This window comes from Priapulus caudatus, unplaced genomic scaffold (genome assembly GCF_000485595.1).
Source record: "Priapulus caudatus unplaced genomic scaffold, Priapulus_caudatus-5.0.1 Scaffold723, whole genome shotgun sequence".
NCBI classification, from domain to species: domain Eukaryota; kingdom Metazoa; phylum Priapulida; class Priapulimorpha; order Priapulimorphida; family Priapulidae; genus Priapulus; species Priapulus caudatus.
This window is the reverse complement of record NW_014577784.1, coordinates 51,746-59,726: the sequence shown is the minus strand read 5'-3', so window position 1 is coordinate 59,726 and position 7,981 is coordinate 51,746.

Sequence of the window (7,981 nt, the reverse complement as noted above, 5' to 3'; positions counted from 1 at the left end):
TTACTTACTTACTTACTTAGTTTCTACTACGTAAAGTTAAGTACTAATTAAATTAATAATACTAACATATGTATATATATATATATATATATATATATATATATATATATGTATAGCACGCCTACTGCTATACGCAAAGAATCGTGTGTTAGATACTGCACGCCTATTCCATATCTTGAATGTAGAATTAATTTCTAATTTGTAAAATTCTATTGTTAGGATTGTCATCATTGTTATAGAGGTAACTTTCTGTTATCAGTAAAAATCCTATGTAGGCCCTACGTATAAACAACCGCTGAAAAATATTTAACCAGCAAAGTCAAAATAAATAATTTCACATAGGCCTACATACTTAATTCAAACATGCGCTGTAAATTCAAATGGAGTCGAGTGTTCGCACTCAACCCAGTGGGTAAATGTCATCTAGACAAGTCTACGAGTAGATATACAACCAGAAAAAGTTTCATAAATAGCTATGAGCTTCCATTGTTCACTGCGTAAATACCGAGTTCAGACATGCACTTGCCACACGTTCACAGTTAATATGCCTATATAGCATATTTGTACAGCACAACGCTCTTATTTGCAAACTGTACAAAGAAATTGAATACCGAACTACATTCACCAAATTTTTCTTATATGCCACATAATTAAAACGAATGGTAAGTGTTACATTGACGTCATGGAGAATAACTTTTATTCTTGTGCGATTATAAAATTTGCCGATAAACACAAGAAACTAAGTATGGTAACGCCTATCTGCAGAGGAGACGTCACGGGAAATGTACTTTTATATATATGGAGTAAAGCCGTCAAAGCTACCTTTTTGCGTATCATTAAAGTAAATAATTAAATTACGTAATAAATTCAATCACAAGGTGCATGCGTCTTTATATAATTATATAATTGGCAAATAGTGTTTCGGCCATTGTAGAGCACGGAAATAAATTTTGCGTAGGAATGTGTGTGGGTGGGGGGAGGGGGGTAGAGTGGTGGGATATAATATGCATATATATATCTGTTCTGCATTGAATCACTGATGATATCTACCCAATTTTCAACTTTCGCCCCGATACATCTACCTGGCACTGTGGCCGAGACAAATAGTCTGCCACATAGACAAATAATTCTCAGTTGAAAGCTGGTAGCGCTATGACCCTTTAAGCATGCCCATAATGCTCCATCTTCAATCGTCGGCCATCATCGGCGTGAAGTGTGGCTAGCTTAGAGTTCCTGTGACGAGTCCATACAAGGAGGCTGCCTTCATATACAAGCTATAGGCTAGCTGTTATGCAGACGACATCTTGCAGCATCTAACAACGTCAGGATTCTCATGGAATAGCTAGCACTACAAATTGCCATTGTGAAATGGTAAAAATCTCAAATGCTGTCAGACACGCTTGGACTATCGGAAATAATTCGGCAAAAAATCCCCGCGACCGCTCTCGGCACTATAAATATAGGCGCTAGTAGAGAAAGATCCAAGGTGACGTGTCATGTCATGAGTAACACGGTAATTACCAAGGGGTCTGCTCTATTGCTGACATGATATATTATTGTGAAATACGTGCTCCCTCGGGAACGGCCAACTATGCACACCATACAACGCAACAATATAATGCTTATGATTGCGAGCATATACACCCTCTCATGCTCTTGTGTTTACAGGCCCGTCGTATTCTCATTTGCAATGCATTTCATGACACACATGTCGATACGCCAACCCGCGTTGCCGCCAGGCTATGGGTTAGGGCCACATTACGACGATAGTCTATCATTTCAGGCTCGGCTGGTTCTGGCAAGAGTACGTTCACAAAGCAGCTACGCATATTGTACGGCGATGGCTACCCGACAGGGGAGAGATCAGCGTTACGACCTCTGGTCATCGACAACGTGTGCGACGCTCTCAAGCTCATCATTAATCACATGCAAGCGCGAAGCATCGATTTTCAGAATCCGAGCAATCGGGTAAGGCAATTAAAGCGGCGCCGTCACTATGCACATGGTAGCATGAAGCGAAGGTGCGTTAGCATTGTGACCTCGGTGATTTTGTTCTTCTGTCGTTTGAGCCACTAGTAATCGACACGTAAAACAGAAAAGTAAATAGCTCTTTCTGTGAAGAGCGGCCTTTGTACCTTTGAATCCCACTCATTTAAACAGGAAGTACTTCAAATAGAGCGGTACAATTTAAATTCATATCGCAGATGAGATGATTTTACTTATTTTCAAAATAGGATCGAGAAAAAAAAACTAGCTGGAATATGCAGTGGGCTTTTTAGCGTATCCAATATTTATTCGCGTTTCATTTGGTAGCATGAATTCACGGCAGGAAAGCCCCACGCTTACCATCTTGACTGTTCGATGTGGTGATCGCGCAGCTTTATGTTAATATTAGCCTGTATGCGCGCTGCCCGGGCTTGAATCATGCAGGGAATGAAGCAGCGGAATTCCGTATTATGTAAGACAGCGCAACTGAGAGCGATCCAGTGGGGGTGTTATTAAGGACCGCGTGGAATATAGTAAACGAGTATAGATTTCAGCTATATCGTTCCAGTAAATTATTGTTGATCGTATTAGGTGGAAATAGAAGGTTAGCGAACAGAATGAACTAGCCTTGACACGCCTAGGCGTCTATTACAAGCAAGCAGGACCCGTATGGATGCGTGCAGTTCTATCGAGAGATACTTAGAGCTGATTAATACCAAGTTTATACGACATACGATATACGATACGATTACTTTCATAAATATACGCATTGGACCAATAGACAGCATGTAACCAGGATATGCTATCGGAAAGAAGAAAATGAGCCTGTCTTGTCAGATTACCTCAATTAAGTAGTAACACTAATATTTCCCGCGTTTTGTATATCGCATCATGTATAATATACTTAAATCCATAGCCGCCAGACTGCTTTGCATAATTTATTCCTAATCACGCTGATGGCGTCCGCGCGCCACCATCCAAACGCGTGTAATTTTCCCCGATGGCTTGGTCTTGCTCTTGGTTGGTTCTGACTGGTGCTAATTAGACAGGTAGGCGAGATAATCTCGCGTGATTTCGCGGACAGATCGCGTGACGCCACCGCGCGGCTATATCCTGTCACTGCGCGATATGCACCTATAAGCGGCAGTTTTAGTGCTGCTCATCCTTCAGGTCACTAGCATTGAGATCACAATGAGAAACCTAGATAGCGATTATGGGTTATGATGAATGTGCCTGGTGTACATTGCAAGCGATCGTTAGCAAAGAGGAAACTGTCGCTAGACCATGTTTGCGATTGCATTTTCTTTAGTTACGCTGCACTCCTAACCTTTATATATAGGCAGCCAAGCGGCAGTATTTTGTTCATTTTACTCGTTATAAGCAAACCGTAGCTTCGGCAAGGGCATCGATCGGCGACCCAAAAAGTGGGTTGCCAAATGATATACAGCAGACGCCTAATTGCGCTCACGTTCAGTCGGCTAGTCACGCCCGCAATGTCGTTTAAATTCTCATCACTCTAGGAAGCCAACGGCTGGCATAGCACAGATTGTCGGCAAAAAATAGAGAGTAAATGGAAGGCATAGCTGGAGAGCTGTCGAGTTACTGATTACTGATGAAGTCACATACTTTACTGATGAAGTCAAAGTTTCAAAGAACTAGCGTAGCGAGCTTTGCACGAGAATTTTAGAAATTGTCATAGTAAATATTTTTTATCGTATTTCACTGTATAAAAGTAGTAGTCATAGTATAAAAGTCGGCGGTAAAATTTGGCGAACTGGAATAGAAGATAAAACTACTTTAACAAATGAACTGTAAATAACACGAGGATTTAGTGGGAGATACATGCACTACATTGCTATATCTATAGTTCACTATAGGTAACGCCTATTGCAATTGTTTGAACTTCTATCATAGCAAATGACTGCGTATAATAATTAAATCGGATATTTCATAAAAAAATAACCGAGGTTTATTATCGCCGACAACTTTCCACACGCCGTTGCGATTTGTTTGATGTTCTTGAGAAGGCGTGTTTCATTTCGTATATGGATCTCCAGCGGGTTTTATTAAACAACTATATTAGATGCAAGCCAAATTAATATTATATACTAGCCAAATTGATTAAACGTGGACACCACTGCGCATCGATTCATGGGATAGCGAAGTACTTCGGAAAAGACCCGAAAGCTGAAAATATCCAACCATCCCAATCTGCTAGCATCACACAATATCATTACAAAAACATAAATAATTTCACATGCAATTACATGATAGCGCACTCATGCTGCGAGTGATACTGTAATGTACCGCATTTGCTTTGATCGTGGTTTATAGACACATTGTAGACGAGCACCTGGTGTTTTAGATTCCATATTTTTCTGATACCACGTACCGCGTCATTCGTACACCGTGAATGCTCAGGGAAACGTGGCAAACGTACCTCGTGCATGTTTTTTGTGATATATGTGTGCGATGTGTGTGTGTGTGTGTGTGTGTGTGTGTGTGTGTGTGTGTGTGTGTGTGTGTGTGTGTGTGTGTGTGTGTGTGTGTGTGTGGATGGTGGTTGCGGTATTTGGTGTAAGACGAAACGAGTCGCACCGTCGGGTGCAGCAATTCATATATAAAACACGTGTTTGTGTATATGAAATGGTGTAATAACAATAATACAATTTTGTTAATGTTGTGCGCGTTTAAACGAGGCAGAGAGACGCATTACGACGCAATAATATGTTAGCGTTGCTCGTACTTGGACGGGTTCGGTTTTTGGATAGGGTTCTCTAAAGGACATTTCCTTTTCTAAAGCATTGAATTCTTCTTGCTCTACGGAGGTAGCAGAGCAGGTTGCATACGGCGAGGCGAAAACAGGAGCGAACTTTAATAGTCGGTCAGCCTTAGAGCCTGGCGCCATCTGTATCCAAGATAATAATTACAAAAGAGACGTCAAAGAGATAATGCTGCTATGTGGATGATGCTGGGGTTCGCGAGGCCTACGGACAGGGAGAGGAATAGTGGGAACTTATCTCCTTTTTTTTTTCCCCCCCAAGAAAAATCCTTTTTTTTAAAAAAAAGTCAGTTTTTATTAAGTCTGTCCTCTACTGTCCGGCTCATATGTGCGTGAAAGATTAATAGTCAGGTTGTGTAATGCAGGCCTAATCTGTGGAAAAGTTAAAATTAAGTAGTCTAAAGACTACTACAACAACTCGCTGCTAACCTACTCTAATCTTAACAGGCGACGAATAATCGTACTCGAATTGACAATATATATATATTATATATAGTATTTGATAATTATATATTAATATATCTAATAGATAGATTAAATAGATAGATAGATAGATAGAGAGAGAGAGACAGAGAGAGAGTAAGAGAGAAGAGAGAGATAGGGAGAGAACACACGACCAGATTGAAGAGGAGAAGAGAAGGGACGAGAGAGAGAGAAGAGAGGAAGGGAGCGGGACAGAGAGAGAGAGAGGGGGGAGAGCAAGCGAGAGAGGCGGAGAAAGGAGAGAGTGAGAGAGCGACGAGAGCGAGAGAGCGAGCGAGAGAGCGAGAGAGAGGACGGAGATGAGAGAAGGAGAGAGAGAGAGAGGAGAGAGAGAGAGAGAGAGAGCGAGAGAGAAGGTGAAGCGAGAGAGAGAGAGCGAGAGCGGAGAGAGAGGAGAGAGAGAGAGAGAGAGACGAGCAGAGAGAGAGAGAGAGAGAGAGAGAGAGATTGTCGTCGATTATAATCGGTGTTAAGATTAGAGTTAGGGTTAGAATTATGAATTTATTTAAGCACATTAGGATTTTGCTCATGTGTAATTATAAACGTAAATTAACTGTTTTTGCACGTTTTTTGCACGCAAACAATTGCATGTTTTTTTTTAGTTTTCTGGAACACGTGGACCGCATTATGGTGCCGGACTATATACCCACAATACAAGACATTTTATACATCAGAAAGCCGACGCTGGGCATACAGGAACTGATGTTTCGTTTAAATGGATTAGACTACAGGTATGTATGCGGTATAACCATCGCACCTACTTATCCATTCATATATATATATATATAGAGAGAGAGAGATAGATAGATAGGTAGATAAATAGATAGATAGCTATATAGCGAGCATACGTGCATGTGTGTGCGGGAGTGCATGCATGTACGCGAGTGCGTGCTCAAGTGAATGCGTGCGTACGCTCGGGTGTGTGGGCGTGTGTGAATGCGTACGTGTTGTGTGTGCTATACAGACTGATTTAAAACATATTGAAGTAAGTGAAAATTTACTATGCAGTAGGCCTAATTGCACGTATGTTCCACTGACGCAGCCCTGTGTTTTCAAAACATTTTTATGTAATATAGTTTAATGAGCGGAATGGTATAAATATTGCTTTGATGCAGTCACATTATTGTTATCATATTTCCGCAACGATACACCGCTGCTACGCGCACTTAACTTTTACTAAAGCCAACTAAGGATTACTCGTTTCGATTAATAAATCAATGATGAATTAATGACCAGATAACCATTCACGCAGAGTTGTGGATGTAGCCGGGCAGAAAAGCCAACGAAAGAAGTGGATACATTTCTTCGAGGGAGTGACATCTGTGATATTCTTCACTTCGCTCAGCAGTTACAGCGAGCAGTTAGAAGAGGAGCCAACCACGGTTAGCATAAACACCCAAGAAAAAATTAGTGTTTTATAACGCACACACACACACACACACTCACGCACGCACGTACGCACCCACACTGACGCCCTCCCACACACACACTCACATACATATACACACGCACGCACGTACGCACCCACACACGCACACACACTCTCACACAAGCGCGCGCGTTTACGCACACGCACACACACGCACGCACGCACGCACGCACACACACACACACACACACAAATTCGCTCATGTAATAACTTTGCTATCGATTTCAATTACGAGCATTCTGTCTAGTTGACTTATTTTACACAAGCTTCGCATTATATGCAATATACCGTCATTTTGAACGCCGTTTTCTTACACTGAGAGCAATCTCATTTACACAAATGATTAACAAACCTTTGCAGAATTCGATGGCGGATAGTCTTCAGCTTTTTGGGGAGATTTCAAACAACGAATTCCTGAAAAACACGGACTTCATCTTGTTTCTCAACAAGAAAGATGAGCTCGCAGAAAGATTAAAATCCAAGGACTTCAGGAAATGGTTCCCTAACTATTTAGGTTTCAGCTTTTACATTGCTCGACTATTGTTACTTACGGATTATATACTGTACAGGCCTTGAAATGTCTACAAGTGGTGTTTTTGCAGTTAAATAGTTATTTCTCATGAAGTGAGACCTAATGTGGGCGTGGAGGCGGGTGTGAGATAGGAATTCAGCTGGGCCGTGATGATACAACCCATACTAATAACAAACGCGAACAAAATACGAAATATTTACATAATCAAGACTCATCAAAATGACCAAAATAAATACATGAAGTACATCCGCAGCCCATTATTTCAATTTGATAATTACAGTACTATTTGTTCGCGTCAGCCGTGTATGTACGTGCAATATTATAATATCGTAATCATCATAGATGACATACGATGCCGCAGAGCAAGCGCATACGAAAAACAAAGCGACATTCGTTATACATCACATGCAAGGGTTTCTCGTGCTAAATCATACTTTCTCTCGCGCATTGCCTATAGGTGAGCTGACCCCGGAAGCTGTAACGAAGTTCGTGAGAAGCGAGTTCATCAAAAGGAAGCCAGAGAAGCAGATGGTGTATCCGCACGCCTGCTGCGCCACCGACATCAATGTCATGAAGGTCATCATCACCGACGCCATGCAGATCATCATCGATATCAATCTAAGAAAAACGCAACAGTTCTAATGTCGGTGTCTAACGTTTGTATGTATGTACATATATATATATATATATATAGAGCGAGAGAAGAGAGAGAGAGAGAGAGAGAGAGAGAGAGAGAGAGAGAGAGAAGAAGAAGAAGAGAGAGAGAGAA